This window comes from Cinclus cinclus, chromosome 6 (assembly GCF_963662255.1).
Source record: "Cinclus cinclus chromosome 6, bCinCin1.1, whole genome shotgun sequence".
NCBI lineage: Eukaryota > Metazoa > Chordata > Aves > Passeriformes > Cinclidae > Cinclus > Cinclus cinclus.
Genome location: NC_085051.1, coordinates 21,859,229 through 21,879,024, shown reverse-complemented (window position 1 = coordinate 21,879,024; position 19,796 = coordinate 21,859,229).

Below are 19,796 nucleotides of genomic sequence, written 5' to 3'. Positions count from 1 at the left end.
TGTGCTCGGAAATGTGCCATGGCCTTCCCCTCTTGCAGGGTGTTTTTTACCCCTCCCCTCCGGGCTCTTCTTCGCACTCCATCTTCCCTTGATTGATGCTTTCCCCCAGCGCCTTGTTTCTGTATCCCTTTTTGTCTGTCCTATACAACTACCATGGAAGATGCTCGGGAAGCGCCTGTTGCGTGCTGAGCTCCTAGTAGGAGACAGAGACTGCTCTCCTGTGATTTGGTGACGTGCATCTTTTCCTGCAGAGGAAGATGCTCCTTAATTCCAGAAACCGAAGTATCTTCAATTCATGCCAATGAAAGCAGAATGTGTTCATTAGGCTCTCATCACCAAATATAAACTGTGGCAAAAGTTTTAAGGCTGTAGCAATGTCTTCTCATATCTCAGTATGCTTTAGCATCCTGCAAATTTCACAAGCGCTTAAAATGAGAGGAGTCTCCTTATGTGAATCTGAGGGTCAGCTAAGCAAAGCACTGGACCTTTCTTAAATATCCTTCCCAGCAGCATGAAGGATGCTGTTGGAGGCATTTGAAGCTCCTGGCTATCTCCAGGGTCCATGCCAGTAGACCACATGCAGCAGGGATGTACAGCAGCATCAATCATTCACCTTCTTCCGATTTTCCACTATTCAGTGTTTCAGCCAGTGGCAGCAGTGACGGCATCAGTCACCTTTCTCCCCTTCCTTGAGTTGAGGCCCAGTGCCTTTACCTGTCTCCCGGTGGATTCATGTTGTTCCTGCACACTGTGTTGGGGTCTGCGGTGTGGAAACTTGTGGCTGCTGTCAGATCCAAGAGAGCTCTAACCACATCATGCCCCGTGGTGTGCCTGTGGCCATCACATTTACCCAAAGTAATCTTAAAAGACTATGCTGGGTAATCTTAGTAGTGGGAACAAAACATGAGAGAAGAAATATTTTAATGTAACAAAAGAGCTGCATGCTTAGGAGACCCTCTCATTTTCTAGGAAGGGAGAGCTTCTTTGGGCAGCCTGGTGGATATTAATAGATGTCAATCTCTTGTCCTCCAGCAGTTTCCAGGCAGCATTGCATCTGAATGCAGATTTTAAAATTTACTACAATCATCTTTGTCAGCACTACCATGGCAAGCTTTTACAGCTTGGCCAGAAAGGAAGAAAGAGTAACATCTCATTTAACTGCCTTGTACTCTCCCCTGCTGAAGTGTTTATGTAGATGGAGCTGCCTTATTATCTCCTTCTCTTGCTTTTTTTCCTCAAGAACACTCTATCAAACTGGGATTGCATTCCATAGCAAGCATGGATAAATATGTAGCATTTATGCATTGTTGTATATATGAGAGTTGTGGAGAAAAAAAAGAAGTAATCATGAATGAAAATGGTTGTGAGAGGGGCTGTGTACCTTCTGGGAAAGACTGGCTCTGCATTCTGTAGCAGAGCAGAAAGGGAGCTTCAGATGCTGGAGAGTGATGGGAGATGAGCTCCAATGTTGGACTTTGGCTACATGGCAGGGGCATTAATTGGTAGGGTAGGATGGTAAGCAACTTCAAAATACTATGATAGCATTATATAATTTGTTTCAACTAATTATTTTAATCACATTTTTGTACTATCTATTATAGGCCTTGGAACTATACTTTTCTACTTTTTGTAGCAGTGATACATTCAGCTGCTCTCAGTGTCTTTCTAACAGAGAACACACAAAATGAAAAGGGGTATTCAGAGCCACATTAAAAATTGTTTTCTCTGAGATTTGTTTTGTTTCCATCCTTTGATCTCGGAATTTTATATCCTCAACTATTTCCTTGTTTCTTTACTTCATTCATTTAGATTTTTCTCTCTTAACAACGATTTCCATTTTCTAGTCTTTAGTTTTCACCTATTTATGAAATAAATATAATATTTTTATAATGAACCTGTTTAAAATTAATCACTGTCAGTCTTTAGCTTTTATATGGAAGGAAATTAACAGCTGATAGTGTTACACGTTTTGAAGAAATTGTTTGAAATTATTTTTCAAAGTTAGTCATGGATCTCTTTGTTAAAGTTGTGATATTTTTGAAAATGCATCTTTAGGAACTTGGAAGTTTGAAATGCACATTTGAGAAAGACCCACAGCTTTTTCAGACTCCGCAGTGCAAGTTTCATAGTTTCCCAAAACAGGGTTAATCTGGCCGTCAGTCAGGATTTTTCTCTCATTTTTCTTCTCAGTCCCTGCAAATCCAAGCATGTGGAGATAACCCTGTAGTAAATTTGATAATGAAGTGGTATAATTATATATTTGATTCCCACTCCTGTGCGCTGCCCATAAATCAAGTACGCTGGAATCACTACAGGTTCTCCAGAGAAAAAATAATTTGCTTGTGAAATTAATGAAGTTTTCTATTTTCCTCAGAGGAAAAAAATTATTATTTCTATCCCAGATGTGGCCCCCTCTTTGGTGGCGCCTGGCTTCAGACAAAGACCATAGATGGGGCAAGAAAAGACTTCTATTATGACAGAAGGAGAAGACATGCTTAATGGAAACTTCACACTGGAACAGTGGTCTAGTCCCATGAAACAAACCTGGAAGGTTTCTGGGAATAATAAAGTGACTGAAATAGAGTCCATTTGTTGGTTTATACTGCATGAGCAATTGATCCTGAATTCTTCTAATTTCACTTTTTAGAATTGGGCTTGAGTCACTAACAGAGGTTTTACATGTGAAGGAGTACAGCAATTACCCCATCCATCTTAAAAATCTGTGGAAAGTTTTTTAGAAAATGGTGTCCGGATATCACAGGGGAATACGAGTGCGCAATTATGCTCACAGACGTAAAGCCTTTTACTGGCACACACTAAAGGTATCCTGCATGGCTAGCTGCTGTCTTCAGACAAGCGCAGATTTTCCACTGATTCCTTCTAGTGTGATGGGGTTTTCTTGCGAAATCTCTCCCTGGCAAGGCGAGCACTTTTTCCCGTCGGAGCGGCAATCCCTGCGCCTGCTGCAGGGGCGCGCTCCCAGGCCGTGCCAGCAGGCGGCGCTCGGCCCCCGCGGAGGAGCCGCTGCCCGTCCCGGCGGGAGCCGCTCCCGGCCGCGGGACGGCCCCCGGCCTTGGGGGCATTATTTCCCTCTGCAAAAAACCTTACGCCTACTCCGTTCCAAGTCACATCTCCAAATTCTGCCGAAAAAAGGGATTAGAGAAATAGAGCCGGGTTTTTCTTTCCCCCGGTATTTTTTTTTTCAGGTTGCTGCCTTTGTACACAGTCTACTCGTACCCCTCTTAGTGCTTACTCTGCCGCAGTGTGTGGAAAATGTAGAACATCCTTTTAAATGGTTTATGAACATGTTAGTAATGCTCCTCTCTTCTACAGTTCAGGAGATCCCACAGCCCCGTCAAAGCACGTGCCGTGCGCATTAACTGCGGTCAATCGGCACTCGCTGGGAGACCAAAATGCTCCATGTCTTCCCACATGGGCAAGGCTGGGTAAAGAATGAAAACATAGCTTTCTTCAGAGCCTTTGATTGGCTTGTTTGTGTGGAACATTCATACTGTTGGAGACAAAACATCTTGAAGATTAAGAAAATGAGATTGTGAAATACGGTATTTGGCAAGAAAACTTAAAAGCAGACATAGCATCCACTAATTGTTTAGTGGATAGCTCAAAGAGCATCTATAGAAGAGGGACAGATGACTCTTTTGTACTGAGTTTATTCTACTTTCATTGGAAAGTTCCACATGTATACAATGCTGCCTAGGACAAATTAATAGGACAGATAATGGGTAGTCCACCCTTCGTTGAAAAAAACATAAAATGATTGGGATGTTGCTGTCCTACAGGCTGAATTTTGGATGCATTGTGCCTCTCTGCTATGATGGTCATCACTGACTTGCCATGCCATGGTTCCTACCTACTGGGATATTTAAACATAAGGCTGCTGCTTCTCCGGGCTCACTCAGGGCATTTCATCTCTGAAATTTGCCTCCAAGCTTTTGCATTTTCACACCAGTTCATGGTCCCCCACAACATCCTTCTCCTCAAACTGGAGAGTGAAGGATTTGATGGGTGGACTGTTAGATGGATTAGGAATTGCTTGGATGATCGCCTCCAGAGGGTAGTTGTTAATGGCTCAGAGTCCCAACGGGCATCAGAGATGAGTTGTGTTCCTCAGGGATCTGTATTAGGATGAGTGTTATTATCTTCATTAATGACATAGAAGATGGGATCAAAAGCACCCTCAGCAGATGACATCAAGCTGAGTGGTGCAGTTGACATACATGAAGGGCAGGATGCCATCCAGAGGGAGCTGGACAAACTTGAGACGAGGGCTCATAGAAATATCATGAGCTTTAATAAGACCAAGTGCAAGGTGCTGCACCTAGATTGGGGCAATCCACAGTATCAGCACAGGCTGGGGGATGGACAGATCGAGAGCTGCCCTGCTGAGAAGGACTTGGGGGTGCTGGGGGATAGGAAGATGGACATGACCCACCCATGCACTTGCAGCCCAGAGAGCCAAACGTGTCCTGGGCTTCATCCAAAGCAGCGTGGCCAGCAGGACGAGGCAGGGGATTCTGCCTCTCTGCTCTGCTCTGGTGAGACCTCACCTGGAGCTCTGGGGTCCTCAACACAGGAAGTACATTAACTTATTGGAGTGAGTCCGGAGGAGGGTTACCAAGTTGGTCAGAAGTTGAAGCATGTCTTTTGTGAGGGAAGACTGATGAGCTGTGATTGTACAGCATGGAAAAGAGAAGGCTTTGGGGTGAGATAATTGCAGCCTTAGAGTACTTGAAGGGAACTTGCAGGAAAGATGAGGCAAGAGTTTACAAGAGTGTGTAGTGACAAGACAAAGGTGAACTAAGTTCAGATTGTAAGAGTATAGGTTTAGATTAGATATTAGAAAAAAATTCTTGATTGTGAGGGTGGTGATGTACTGGAACAGGTTGCTCAGGGATGTTGATGCCCCATCCCTGGAGATGTTCGAGGCCAGGTTGGACGGGGCGCTGAGCAACCCAGTCTGCTTAAAGGTGTCCCTGATCATGGTGGGGGGTTGGACACTGGATGATCTTCAAGGTCCCATTCCAACCCGTCCCATGACTCTATGAAATTACCCACCACTTGCATCTTGCTTGATAATTCAGTCATGGATGCTGACCCAGCTCCCACACTGAGCAGCTTGGCATCCTGTACCTTCCACTGCTCCTGAGGCTGCTGCTGGTGAGACAGCTGTTGCCACTGCTTCTGAAAACACGTGAGAGCTGCTCTGCAGCACAGTGACAGATTGGAAGTGCTAAAGCCACATGGCAGCAAGCTGTGAAAACTTTTCCACAGCTTCTGTGTATTTGCAGTGGCATTTGCAATGGCATGGAGCACTGTTTTCATCTGTGCTGGCTGATAAGAGTACGAAAATGACAGTGGCTACGCAGAAGGAGCTAGACGGTGACAAAAGAGACAGGAGAATTTTGAGGACTGTTTGTTTTTAGTTGGTTCTGACAATGCTATCCAGACATACTTCAGAAAAATCACAGCAGTGTGGATGAAATACCTGGACTACTTGGAATATGAGCTCAAGTAGCACTTAATAATGGTCTGTGCCACCTGGATGACACACTGTGGGCTGTAGCAAGCTGTGTAAACATGGCTATGGAAACTACAGTGTGCAGCACTTGCTGTGCTCCAAGTCATAGTTGAAATAGGATCTCTAAGCAGATGAGTCTTTTTGGCTTGGAACTTGACTAGATTAGAATGAAATGGTATTCCTCCAACACTTTGAGCCATTCTAATGTGAAAAATCATCCTAAGTAGATGCAGGCCTTTGTTATAATGGAAAAAAATATGATGGCAAGTTGAATCTCCAATTACTCTGAAAGAGAAGTAAAATATTCTTTTTCCTTCTCCCATTTCTTGAACTAGAGAAAATAGATTGCCAAAGAGTGTTTTTTTTTTTTTTTTCTGGCACAGCTCTTCTGTTGCCATGGGGATGTCAATTAATGGGGTTGTTTTTTATGTTCTTAACCTATCTGTGCCAACTAAGCTTTTGTATGCAGACCAGGTCTTACACCAATCTGAAAACTCATAACAGGAACTGGACTTTCTGTTTAACAAATTGTCTTCTGAAGACTTTAATGTATGCCTTAATGTTTTTTTTCTCCTCAATACTATACTTTATTAAGTAAATGAATGTATGGGCATGTATTGCATATATACAAATTGGAAGATGTCATAAACACAGGTTTTGTTAGTGCACACATATTGTAATCTGTGTTCTGTTCAGACTGTAAGTAATCTGAACTTTATTGGGATGTCTGTCTGTGTACAGGTCCTGTAGTGTGTGTTGTAAGGTGCAGGCTGTTCCTGTGCTTTGTATGGTCTGCAAAGACACTCATGTAACATAATGCACAAATATGTGCATATGCACAATATCTGGCATCATGAATGTGTCAAATATATAGGCATATGTGTGCATGCCTGAGTGCGTGATTGCATCTTTTGTTGGGTAAATGCAAAATGTTTTATACTTTGTATACTAATTTGTTATAAATGTATTGGAGTGTATAGAATGAAGAGATTCTAGACTGTGCAGTGTGACATGTACATGAGACTTAAAGCCTGGAAAGCATCTTTTTTGAGCATGTCTATATTGCATAGACAATTCTACCTTTCCCATGAAAAATATTCAAGCATTATTTATATTTTCAACTGAGCTCTGTGTCTACCATGATTGCTAAAAATGCTGAACAGGAACAGATATTACAACAGTTTCCTAGATGTTTTGAACTGGAGCAAAACAGCTACACTGGAGCAAAACTCTCCAGAGTCTCCTCTACCTCAAGAATCTGTGTTTCTTGGAGCACAGGAATATTCTGTGCTGAGTAGAAACCCTTGCTGTCTGCCAGCAAAATGTTGGTACTGCCCTTTGTTGGCTTCCCTGTGGAGTTCATGCAAATCACTTTGAAATACAACAAACAATAATATCCCTAAATGCTTTTAAACAAGACCAAATTAGAAAAAGCCTTCACATTGAAAACATAATTTTCAATTAGTATCTATTCAGTGGGAATGGGAATGAGGTGGGGGAGAGCTGGTATGTGAGATACACTGGATTTGTTAACATGCCTTGAAAACACTTGCTGACTGGCACTTTTTTTTCCCCCTTGTGAATATCTTGCTGCAATTTGCTGACTTTTCCATAGTCTCTCTGCACTTGTGCTTCAGATAGAAATGAATTCTGTCCAGCAGGAGGTAGACTTGAGACAATGACCAGCCTCCTGTGTTTACATGTCACACAGAGAGCTGAGTGTTGTTGCACAGGCTCAAAGTTGAGGAAGGAACAAGTATTTTCTCTCCTCAGTCCCTTCCTATTACTACCCACTAGTTTATATAGGAGAGCACTGAACATGGAAGTGGATGGCTGAATGGCCAGACACCAAAGTGACACCTCATTCCTCAGGAGCAACTCAATGTGTCTTTGGTAGCACTGATGTGGGAGGTGTTTTTACGTGGATAGAAAGTGCAAGTCTGAAGGAAAGGCACTGGGGACCCTTCACTACCTGTGTGCATTTTGTCAGTATTTCTCTCTCCTAACAGAGGAAGAGCAGAAAGTTAATTTGCTGCTGCAGTTGCTAACTACTAAAAGACAGGTATGAAATACACCAGAATTAGCTGCTGTTTCTTTTGTCCTTTATGAATTTATTTAGTCTCCCTACCCTTCAACATGTGGCAGCAATGACTGTTTTTCCTTGGTTTTTGCATAAGGATGAGTGTACCTGGTCCTTTTCTTCCTGCTTTGGTTTGCTTACATTACTTTGGCTTGGACCTTCTTTAGATGACCTCCTTGCCTTATCTCATTTTCTCTTTCCATTCTCAATTCCTTTAGTTCCTTGTTTTTGCTCTTGTCAGAATTATCATTTTCTTGCCTATGATCTCAGGAAATATCAGCCCTGCCACGTCTTGACATGGCTACGCCATGTTATTTTGCCCATTGTATGGAATGGCCCATTCCTGTGTTCATTTGTATGTGTTGTGTAGGTTACCTGCCCTCTCTCTTGCATTTCAAGGCCCTGTGCTAGAGTTGCTCTTTCACATCTGTCTATGTATCCCTGGGACCACAGGAACTCCTCAGACCAGTGCCTCTCACCTCATCACTGACCAGCTGCTCAGTCCCAGCTCAGCTCAGAACAGACATTGGGATGAGCAGTGCTGCCTCACTTTCATATTCTGTTTCATTATTTCCTGACCTTCATTTTCCATCTTGGCAGCAGGGACTGATGGTATCTGTAATGGTCAGGAGAATCAGCACAGCATCTACTGGAAAGAGGAGTCTAAAAATTGCTTTGTCAAAGTGAAGGCCAGTAGCATCTGGTATTTTCAGGGGTTTTCTGTCAGGACATGGAAGTTCTAGGGCACTCATTTCACTAGTTGCACCTGCTGTGGTGAAAGTGTGAAGATTTTGTCACGCTGTTATGAATACTATTACCTAGCTGAGTTTCCCTGCTTTTACGAAGAGAAAGAATTTATTAAAATATGCACCTAAGCAAGTGACAGAGAATATGCATACCATGTTCGTCAGGGAGTGAAAGTACTTTTTTGGGGGTATGTGATGAATACACTTCAGCAAAGACAAGGGGATGTCTTAATTTCTAATAGTAGAAGTGAGAACAAAAGAACCTTATAATAAAAAAATTATAAGAAAGTATTTTTAACATTTTGGATCTAAAGCTAGCATGTGGGCTAGCTTTGTGTTTTTTTTATTTTGTGTTTTGGGCTTGTGTTGGGAAGGGTGTTGATGATAGGGAGTTATCAGCAGTGCTCTGCTGAGCAATGTTCAAGGCCTTTTTTTGTTCCTCACCCCACCCCACCCCACCAGTGGGGGAGCTGAGGGTGCACAAAGAGTTGGGCAGGGATACAGTCAGCACACCTGACCCCAAGTGACTAAAAGGACATTCCATACCTTATGCCAACATGCTCAGCTTATAAATCTGGGGGAAGAAGAGGAAGGAAGGAGAGGGATGTTCAGAGTGGTGGTATTTTTTCACCTGAGTAAACAGGGTGTGATGGCTCCCTGCTCTCCCAGAGATGGCTGAACACCTGCCTGTCCATGGGAAGCAGTGAATGAATTCCTTGCTTTTCTCTGCTTACGTGCCTTTACCTCTTAAACTGTCATTATCACAACCCATGGGTTTTCTCCCCCATCCCATGGTGGGCAGTGAGTGGGCAGGTGTGTGGGGCCTTGGTTGCTGGCTGTGGTTAAAGCAGAGAATTCTCACATTACTTCTTTGTTTCTCTCATCTCTTTTCCCAGGCTCTGAAGCCAGAGGCGTTTATTATGTACATATTTTTGTTATTCTCTGACAAATTGTCCCTCAACTCTATAAACTGGCCATTTTCCTTTCTTCCAACATCTCATCTGTAACATATTCCGAATGAGGACCAATGCCTTGATTCATCAATGCCACCTCTGCATAGTTTAGAGAGAATCCCAAGCAAAGGGTTATCTTGTATAATTATATCCTTTCATGATGGAAATCTGCAGTTGCAATGCAATCTTACACATACTATGGAAAGATGAATATAATATACAGTAAAAGTGAAAAACAAATTTACTCTAGAATGATGTTGCAGACATCATGTAATCTCACAACAGTTTGGAAGAGGCATAGGCTTGGCCTCAATTTGTAATTTTTTAAACGGTGTGAAACAGTGACCTAGTGAAGATATGTGAGGGTCAGCAGAGTTTGTGGCAGTTTGTGGGCTAAACTTTCTCCCTTACCAACTCAATCCTCTTTCCATTCTGAATTTGTGACAACAGGAGACCACTGAAATACTTTCTTGGCTTTGACCTAGTATTGCCCAAACCATATATTTTTAGTCCAAACTGAACAAACCTGCTAAGAAGATCGTCTCCATCTATGTATTCCTTCCTGCTTTGTTTGATGCAGCACTGAGAACTGTAGGGGACAAGCAGGGAACAGTCTGTTTCCCTTTAGCTTAAGAGACAGTCTGGACTTTTTCTTGTGGCATGGGTTCAAATTTCTTGATTATTTACTGTTTATAGTTTGGGCAGTAATAGAGTCTGCAGCATGAAGAGCTCTGAAAGAGGGGCCTATGATTCCCCTATTAAAATACAGACAAAAGTATCAGCCACTATTAAGAAAACAGGAGAAGGTTCAACTTGTGGACATGTACTCTTTAGATGTTTACAATATGAACTGTTTCCTCATTAATTTTATTGGTCCCAGTGAAGCATTCCAACTACTCCCTTCCTCTTACCATTGAATTTGTCCCTTTGGGCAGCCAACTCAACTAGCAGTTGATTATTTATATGAGACTTACCAAGGAACAAGACAAAATTAAATGTTTGAATCACAAATGGAACAGGGACAAGTTTCTTGGAAACACTGCTTATTTTCTCAGAACTCTTCATGTCATAGATGAGTGACTCTGATATCCCATGCAAAAGAGGAATTAAGTTGGGCTGTTCTCTGTTCTGGATTTACTTAGCTGGTCCTGGAGTCAACAGGCAATCTACTCAAATGTCATTGTTAATGCACATCAAGTGATAGATAAAGGGGAATTTTGAAACAGTCTTGACTGTTCAAGATCCATGAGCACTTTTTGACGATGCTCATGCTCAAACCAAAACTCAGAACTCAAAGTACCTCTTTATATGTGAAAGAGGTATGCGAATATCTTGCATGAGATATTCACATGTAACCCTTTCCCACCTGCACACCAGAATATGTTGGAGTAGAGCTGAACTAACCCAAACTTTTTGATTCATCCCTATTAAAAGCCTGTACAACTTCAATTGTACTTTTAATTGTAAACAGGCTGTGGGTTTTCCTGTGCTCTTCTGAAGAGCTGCAGTGTTCTCCCATGTGTTTCCTGTGTTTTATTGGCAAGTCGCAGGATTTATGAAAGGGATTAGATGATATTGTTGCCTGTGGTAGCAGAGGACCAGACTCAATGACCCAGGCAGTCTCTGCCAATCCTATGTCCCTATCTTCCTGTAGACGACATAAATGATATTAGGACTGCTGGCATGAAATCCACATTGCTAATCTTTTTTATTATTGCTTTATCCATTTTGAGCTAGCATATTCAAATCACAGTGCTTGATTTTCTGTTGTCTTGCTGCTTATGCTGTCATTTGAACTGACCCATAAAGGATTTCAAAACTCATCTGAATCAGACTGGAAAGGCTTGAAGTTCATTTTACACAGATGTAAAATGATTACCTAGGCAGGGGGAGATCACCGCCCACGTATTTTGATTTACCAAAACTCCAAACCCATTTTTGTACTGTTGGTCTGTGAACTTTTTTCAACGACTTAACACTTCAAAGTATAGACACGCCTCTGCAAACAGAGGATTAGGATGTTCCAGGCAGAGGATTTTGAATGCAAGAGAACTTCCATGCAATGAAAGGCTTCTTTACAAGAGAATTACTGTCATATATAAACAGGTAGTTCTGAGACCAAATGAACGAATGAAGTCTGATTTCCTATGGTTTTGTATATTGCAGTTGGTTTTCCCAGTATCCTGTGATGTACACACTGCAGGTGAGGCATTTCCGGCAAGTTTCTTCATCACAACTCTAATGCTGAGTGAAGATGATCATATCTCGAAAACCTTCATTTTCTCAGACATTAAAAATGCTGGGTAAGAGCAAGACACTTCCCAGCATTGTCACTAGGGCATGCTAACCATCAGAAAGAAGCTGCAACATTTCCTCCCATCTGTCCATTTATATGACCTGGTACAGTGCACTACTGGTAGATTCAGGAAAAAATGTGCTGCTCTGCAGCCCATCTGCCTCATGGGCCACATCCAGTTCTGCAGCTGTTTAGCTGTGAGAAGCTAATAATTCAGAGGCAGGGCTGCACATACTTTCTGTGAGATGTTGGCTGCTCCTACAAGAGCCTCTGCCCGTGCCTGCTTTCTGTCACCCTGGAATTCATTACAGAATAAGCTTGGCTTTTTTTTTTTTTTTTTTTTTTTTTTGTAATGACAAGCATATAATAAAGCACCCATGATCTACTCAAACATGTGAATCTTCACCTTGGCTCTAAATAACACTGCAGCTCTTTTATTTTATTAAGGCCCCAAAGTGGGCATTTTGTTGGCCTCTGTGAGGTAGGGAAAATTAGATTGCTTTGCACTGCATAGCTCTTTTATTATAATAAATGCATTGAGGATTGAGCTCCTTAATTAATATCTGGAAAAGAAAGGGAAGGATCTACTACTGAAGCCCTTGGGCCATCTCAAGGAGAGGGTGAGAGTTAGAATTAGCTGGAGAAAAAGAAATAAAGCAGCTTTCTGAAAAGAATCTTCCTTGATACTTTATGTCCAAATACCATGGGAAACAGGATGCTTTTTTAGTGGAGGAGACATTCCAGAACAAACACAGAGAGCAAATCATGGTGTCGTTTGGGTCAGCATCACATTTTATCTTTCCTGAGCCACTTTCTCTTAAGGTCCCCAGAGCAACTGAGCAATGACAGTTTGGCCCCTCTGGAAATCTATGTGTAAACATTGTGGTTTCCTTTTTCTACCTGGCAAAGTGCAGCACTGGCAAATGACAAAGCAAGGTACGTCATGAGCCTTTGAAAGCAGTGTTCCTCTCCCCTTCTGTCTTTGGTTTGCATGCAGTTTTGCCAGTTAGTTGTATTTTCAAATTTAGGAAAAAACGCTGCCTTTTTCTTGCTGGACAACCAGAAGGTTGGACTGGCAGCTTTCACAGTTTCAAGTGAAGACACTGGGAGGGGGTATGCTTCTGACACATAAAACCATTCTCCCAGGCTGGGTGGCCAGGACTGGAATGTGTTACAGATGTAACACACACAGTTCAAACACACAAAAAATCGGAAGATTAAATACCTCCCAATGGAAACTTTGACAGGCAATATGTCTCTCATAAATACTGAATTTGCATGTAAAATAAAAGTGTAACAAAAGAAAGAACAAAGCTAGTCTTTGGCAAAATACAACAAATCATGTATTTTTGAAAGAATGTCAAGAGCATGTGACTGGTAAGTACAAAATGAACTCTACAGTCTCTTTGGCAGCTGTTGCTCATTCTGCCTCCTAACTTGCCAGCTTAAATATTTAACATTTAAGAGACCCATTTTTGCACTGAACTGGAAGAATCCACTTAGTATCATAGAATGTTAAGGGTTGGAAGAGACCTTAAAGATCATTTATTTCCACCCCTGCCACTATGGGCAGGGACATCTCCCACTAGACCAGATTGCTCAAGGCCTTATCCAACCTGGCTTTGAACACTGCCAGAGTTGGAGCATCTACAGCCTCGCTGGGTAACCAGTTCCAGTGTCTCACCACTCTCACAGTAACAATTTCTTCCTAACATCTAGCCTAATTTCCCCCGTTTCAATTTGTACCCATTAGTCCTTGTCCTATCACTACAGTTCCTGATAAAGAGTCCCTCCCCAGCTTCCCTGCAAGCCCCCTTCAGATACTGGAGGGTTGCTGTGAGGTCTGCACACAATCTTTTCTTTTCCAGTCTGAATAGCTCCAACTTTCTCAGCCTGTCTTCGTAGGGGAGGTGCTCCAGTCCTCTTACCAACTTCATGGTGTCCTCTGGAATTGCTCCAACAGTTCATTTCCTTCTTTTGCTGGGGACATTAGAACTGGATGCAGCACTCCAAGTGGAGTATCACAAGAGCATAGCAGGGGGAGAATCCCCTCCTTCAACCTGCTGGTCATGCTCCTTTGGATGCAGCCGAGGATTGGTTTGGCTTTTTGGGCTGTGAGTGCTGGCTCATGGTGGGTTTTTCATCAACAATTGCCCCCCATTGCTCTGCAGGGCTGCTCTCAAGCACTTATTCACCCAGCCTGTAGGTGTTTCTGGAATTGCTGCTATCCAGGTGTAGTTCCTTGCACTTTGCTTTGTGGAACTTCAAGACATTTGCCTTAGCCCACCTCTCAAGTGTGTTAAGGTCCCTTCTTCATCACTGACTCCAGAAGTGTCTCCCCCTCAGTTCAAGAGGTATTTTGCTTACCACCATTCACAGTAGTTCAACTCCAGCAACTGTTGGATGGTATTGCAAAAAGTGGCTTTTAATTTTTGTATATGTTTCATTTTTAACTTATGCCATTAGGACAGAACAGCTATACTGCTTCTGGAATTGGTGCCAGCCAGGTTGGCATTAGTGGGATTCAATGCACAAAACAGCATTGGGCAGTGCAGACAGAATTCAGTCATTCTCATTCTTACATCCATAGGCTCTGAAGGAGCTGTTTCAGTTTGGCTGCATTTAAGACAGAATCAACCCAAAATATTCATGTTACCAGGTTGGGTGAAGTTTAAAAGGGCTCTGGTCTGGCCCCACAGGTTTGATTCAGATGAGCTGTTACAAGGAATCACTCATCCTTGGGAAAGTAGACTTGTGGCTACACTGTGGAAAGTTGACTAGAATAGCACAACAGCTCCTACTTTTCATTTTTTTCAAACCTGTTCTAGAAAGGCATAAGAAGAGGCTGGATACACAGGACTGACTTGAAGTAGCATCCTTTGGTAATTAAAATCTGACTGGCTGAATGACTTTGACGAATTTTTGAAGCACTGAACTGAAAAAACAGGAGCAGATTCTCTTTTGGCATGCTAATACAAGCCTCTGCTATGAGCAGCTCCAAGCAACCATGTAAATACAAATGAAGTCAGAAAATGAGTTTATGAAACAAATACCAAGTTTGTCTTTCATTCTCTTTACTTTGATCTCTGCTACCAATTAAAAGATAAAAAAATTTTAGAGCACATATAAGTCCAATTAGATCTTGTAATGAAATCCTCAAGTATTACTGAGGTGGAACTTGCAATAATTAGTTTTGATACATAAATAAATTTTCCAAATGCATTTTTTTTCTTTTAAGATCATGTTCCACTTTGAGTTCATAGTGTTCTATTATTTCGCTGATGTGTGAGAAGTAGCTTCCAGTGTTTCTGTTCCCTTGGTTCTTACAGCCTCTATGCTGATGCATTAAAAATAACTAGAATTAATGACAAGTCTAATAAGTAATTATTCTAGAGGCAATGCTATGAACTGAAATTCTAACTTTAGGAATAGGTGAAAAATATTCATAGTCCCTTAGTTTCACACCCTCATCCATCCAGAGAAGGACAAAGAAACTGGATTATCAAGGTACTGAAGGCTTAATATAGATTTTACAAATGAACAGTCGAAGTCGCAGCAAAGATGCTGTGCTTGAAGTTATGATGAGTTTTTTAAGCAGCTAATAATTTCACAGGCTGCAGTGTGGATTGTCTCCTTAGTGAGGTTATTTGAATAAAACCCCAAATATCTTTCCCACGTCCCATTTTTGGGTAAAGATTTAATGAATTTACACAGGCAGAGCTCAAGCCATACATAGGTAGAACTTTTCACTTGCTGCTTTACTACACTCCTCTAAGACTTGTTTTCATTTAAACAAACTAAGATACAGTCTCATAGTTTATACTAGGACAATACATGTAAGGGACAGTTTTCTGGCTAAAAACAGTTACAAAAGGTGGAGATCATGAAAGCCCCCTTCTCCCTACTGCACATATCTGACTTGATATAGACCTTCATGTATAGTGAGTTTTTGGGGCATTAACCTATACCTTCAGAGTGTCAGAGCCTGTCCCCTTTTTGCTGGCAGTTTATGTTATTCAGGTGCTTAAATCCCTGCTTTGAAGGAGCAATAAGGTTGTTGTACAAATAAATACATGAATATTTATAAGAAACATATGGAAATGCAGATAAAAGTTGATTTAGTAATTCTTAAACAGCAATGTTTTCAGGTGTCTCTACCATGGCACTGGGAACCGAGTAACTGCACACAAAAGATAGGCAGATGCTAATTACCATTGCTCATGTCTGGCTTATCTTCAACAGCCATAGACATTCAAATGACAGGGGCTTTCCGAGTCTTGCAGGATTCAAGGCATAGTGTTGCAGCTGCTACCAGGTCTGCCTCTTCTAAAATGCTCTAAGCCCAGTTTACTGACTTTTGACCTCAAAAGACTCTTCTCTGGACTGCAGTCTTGGCTGCCTTATCCGAGTACTTCTCATGCTGTCTTCTTGCCTTCTTCTGACTGACTCTCTGGGCAAGTAATCCTAGCTCTGTCAAAATAATTTAATGTTATATCCTTGCTGCACGTCTTAGGGTTTATCTTTGCTGCCATGGAGGGAAACTCAGGTAAAGCTTGGGCATATACATTTCAGACCTAAGTCAGTGCAGACAGAAGAAGGAGGAAGGGCCCAGCTTGCTGTCTCACAACAGTCTGTGGTCAAAAGAAACCTTTCTGAGAAGAATATGTCAAGCTGCAAGGGGCTGGGAGTTGGTGGACATGGTAGAATAATGTGTTTTATACTCCCTGATAACTTCTGTTGATTAAAACACCTTCCTGCTCCAAGTACCACCCATGCAAAGGACTTCTCACCTGATTTTCTCTTTATAGATATTTACAGTTAACACAGGCAGGCCATGCCACCTCTATCTGGCTACAATGCTTATTCTGATGGGAATATTTTCAGCATCACAAATTGGGGATCCAGCCTGATGTACACTGCCTGCTTTAGCAATCTTGCTAAAAATCTCACAGTCTTCATATTTCTGACATCAGGATTACATAAATTTCTATGGCTTCCAGTGGGGGATGCACAGACTGACTTCATTCCATCTAGTCTGGGATGTTTAAGTCAAGTACTTCACTGAAATCAAGGTATAAAGATAACTGTAATCAAGGGAAAGAAACAGATAAGCCTCCAGGGGATTACTCATATTTAGATAGTGAGAGGTTGTTTTGTAGTAACATCCCTTAGACTAACAGAACATGACAACTAACTGAAGTAGTACCTGTAGTCTGGAAGCCTTATAGTTGCATTAACATGGCTCTGTATCCCAAATTTACAATGAAAGCACTTCTCTGAAATGTGGTGGGTTTGAATGATGTATACTGTTCATGCACTCCTTCCAAAGTACAGCTGGAGTCAAGCCAATTTACAATGTTGTTTCAGTACCTTACAAATAACTGTCAGTGAACTCACAGCTCAAAATACAGTTAATGGCAACATGGCTACAAAATTCTGCTTTTCTCTCTGCTAGCAGACAGCAGGCATTTTTCATCCCATGACTTTTTAGGCAGTGAAGGTATCAGCCACTTGATGGGGTGCTTCTTCATGTAATTTGCAATAAATTAGTGAAAACAGAAGAAAAAACTTGGTTGTTATGACTCTCAGCAATTGTGACAATAATAAAATGGTTTTTATATGATGCATCAAATGAAATCTTATTTCTTAGGTGGCAAAATCTGAGTATCAAGGATACAAAATCCTACAAAAAAAAACATGTGCTAAGGACATGTTACAGACTACCACTTACGAGGATAAAAAAGTTTAATTATCTCAAGGATCATGGGTAATCTGAATATTCATTGCATATCATCCTCAATGAATCATTTTAATTCAGCAAAAAGAGGTGAAATGTCTTTTTCAAAACATTTGTCAGGAGCCAGGCAGCAGAGCAATCCAAGGTGTGTGGTCTCAATGTTTATTAGAAACTCTGTAAAATACGCCAGTGTGTGGAAGCACACAGAAGCAGCCCATCACATCTACTCAGTCCATGTACAGCACTGGCAGTCAGCAGGGACACAGTGAGGGGATTGTGACCCCCGGTCTGCCAAACCAAGGCAGGGCATTCCTCAGCTTGAAGGAGGAGCTACACCAGTGGTGGCATTTCCAGTGTTCTCAAAGTGGAAAAGGGAACTGGATGCTAATATTCCAGAGCAGAAATATCTTTTTTACACTTTTAAAATTTGCTCAGACCTGTAGTGACACGCAACTTCCCTGAGTTTATTCCTCCCTAGTCATGCCCTTAGAGAATGATGCGATGGGTGACAGAAAGGACCAAGAACAGCGTTGTGTTCAGTTCTGGTGTGACAGTGGCACCCAGACTCAATCAACAATGGCAAAACTTCCAGTTCACACTCTATTTCCCCATGTCCTTGGCAGGGCCTGTGAACACTGCTCTGGAGAGGAGATGGGTGTCACACCTCCACCCAACAACAATGTGCTGTGGTGCCTTGTCCCCTTGGTGAAATAATGAGTGAATTTAAACAGGAATGGAGATGCTAATAGGCAGAGAAAATAAGGCTTTCTTTGTCACACAGAGCTCTCCCTTCTCCTTCATCCCAAAGATTTCCTCAAACCTGCAATACATGCTTTTAATTGAAAAGTTTAAACCATCAATCATATAAAAGAGCTTGCCACATTCTGCACTGCCTACCACCTGCTTATGAGGAAAAAAATAGAAAGTACCAAAGGAGCATATGAATTGAATTGTACTGAAAATTTACTCAGTCAATCTTTCGGGACCAATTCTTGTCTCTCAAACTGATTTCACTGCACTATTTGTCTTGGTAATATAACCAGAAGTGTTTTCTTCCTTCTGAGAATTGAAATGCCTCTTGCTCTAACCTGCCCGACATCTGAAAACATTCGGGCTCTTTTACCTACTGAGCAAAGTCCAAGCTGTTAATGTTGGGCCTAATAAAGCATTCCTTCAGAGATACCCAGTCAGGTGCATGCCAGAACTAGCCTGCCCTACTGTCCAGCAGTGAAAAGAGAAGGTTGTGATAGACCATGAAATAGCAGCCTGCTATTCACACAGGATTTGAACACCACAACACTTACATATTCCTGATGTTTTACTCCATTTCTGAAGAAAAACTGATTTCCTTGTAGATAAGGCTCTAATAAGAAATGTAATTCTGAAGCTTCAGATTTTTGGTGTAGACACTGAGAATGAGACATTAGAAACAGAACCACAGAAATGATTTAATTGGAAGGGATCTTAGAGATCACCTAGTTCTAACCTCTTGGACATTGCAAGGGACACCTTCCACCAGACCAAGTTGCTCAGGGCCCTATCCAGCTAGCTCTTGAACACTCTGAGGGATAGGGCATTTGCAGCTGCTCTGGGCAACCTGTTCAATGTCTCATCAACCTCACTGTAAAGAATTTCTTCCTTAGAACCAATCTAAACCTGCTCTTTTTAGTTTAAAGACATCCCCCTCGCCCGATCACTACATGACCTTGTAGTAGCAGTCAAAAAGTGCCTCTTCGGCTTTTCTGTAGGCTTCCTTTTGGTACTGGAAAACAACTTAAAGCCTGGTGTGCAGGCAGGTGACACTGCAGTTAGATCTCAGCTATCAGTATTTTTGCAAAGACATACTTCTAACATGTTTGTATTGATCTTTGAAGTACAAGAAAACCCATTTGACAAGAACCCGGATTTTTTCCTGATCTGTTCCCAAACATCCTTGATACAATTTCTTGCCTTTTCTTGATTCTTCTTTCAAGTCCTATTCTAGAAGATTGATTTGTTTGTAGTGTGCATGGGAAATCCTCACTCATGGGAAATGTCCACTCTCCACAAGCCTCTATTCCAAGCAATTTCTCACTTGCTGCTACTATGATCTATGGGAACAATATATATTGACTAGTGGCTGGACATGAAACTGTGCAAGGCTGAAGGACGCTTCTTTTATTGAGAACCAATTCCCTGCTTGCTCCATTTTCCAGTTATGAGCTCCAGAGGCAGAGATTAATGACAGCCATTCCACTTGTTTAAACAGCTGATGTCTCAGGCCTAGGTCCCACCTGGGGCTCCCGGCTGGACAATAACAACACGTCATTTCTGAGCTAAGCAAAAAAATACTTAAAACATGGCAAAGTTTTAGCTTCCAAGTTGGCAAAGAAAATAATTTCTGCAGGAGCAGAAAACCAGTTGAAGGACAGAAAATGAGAACCACTATGGGCAGCCCTGGAATTT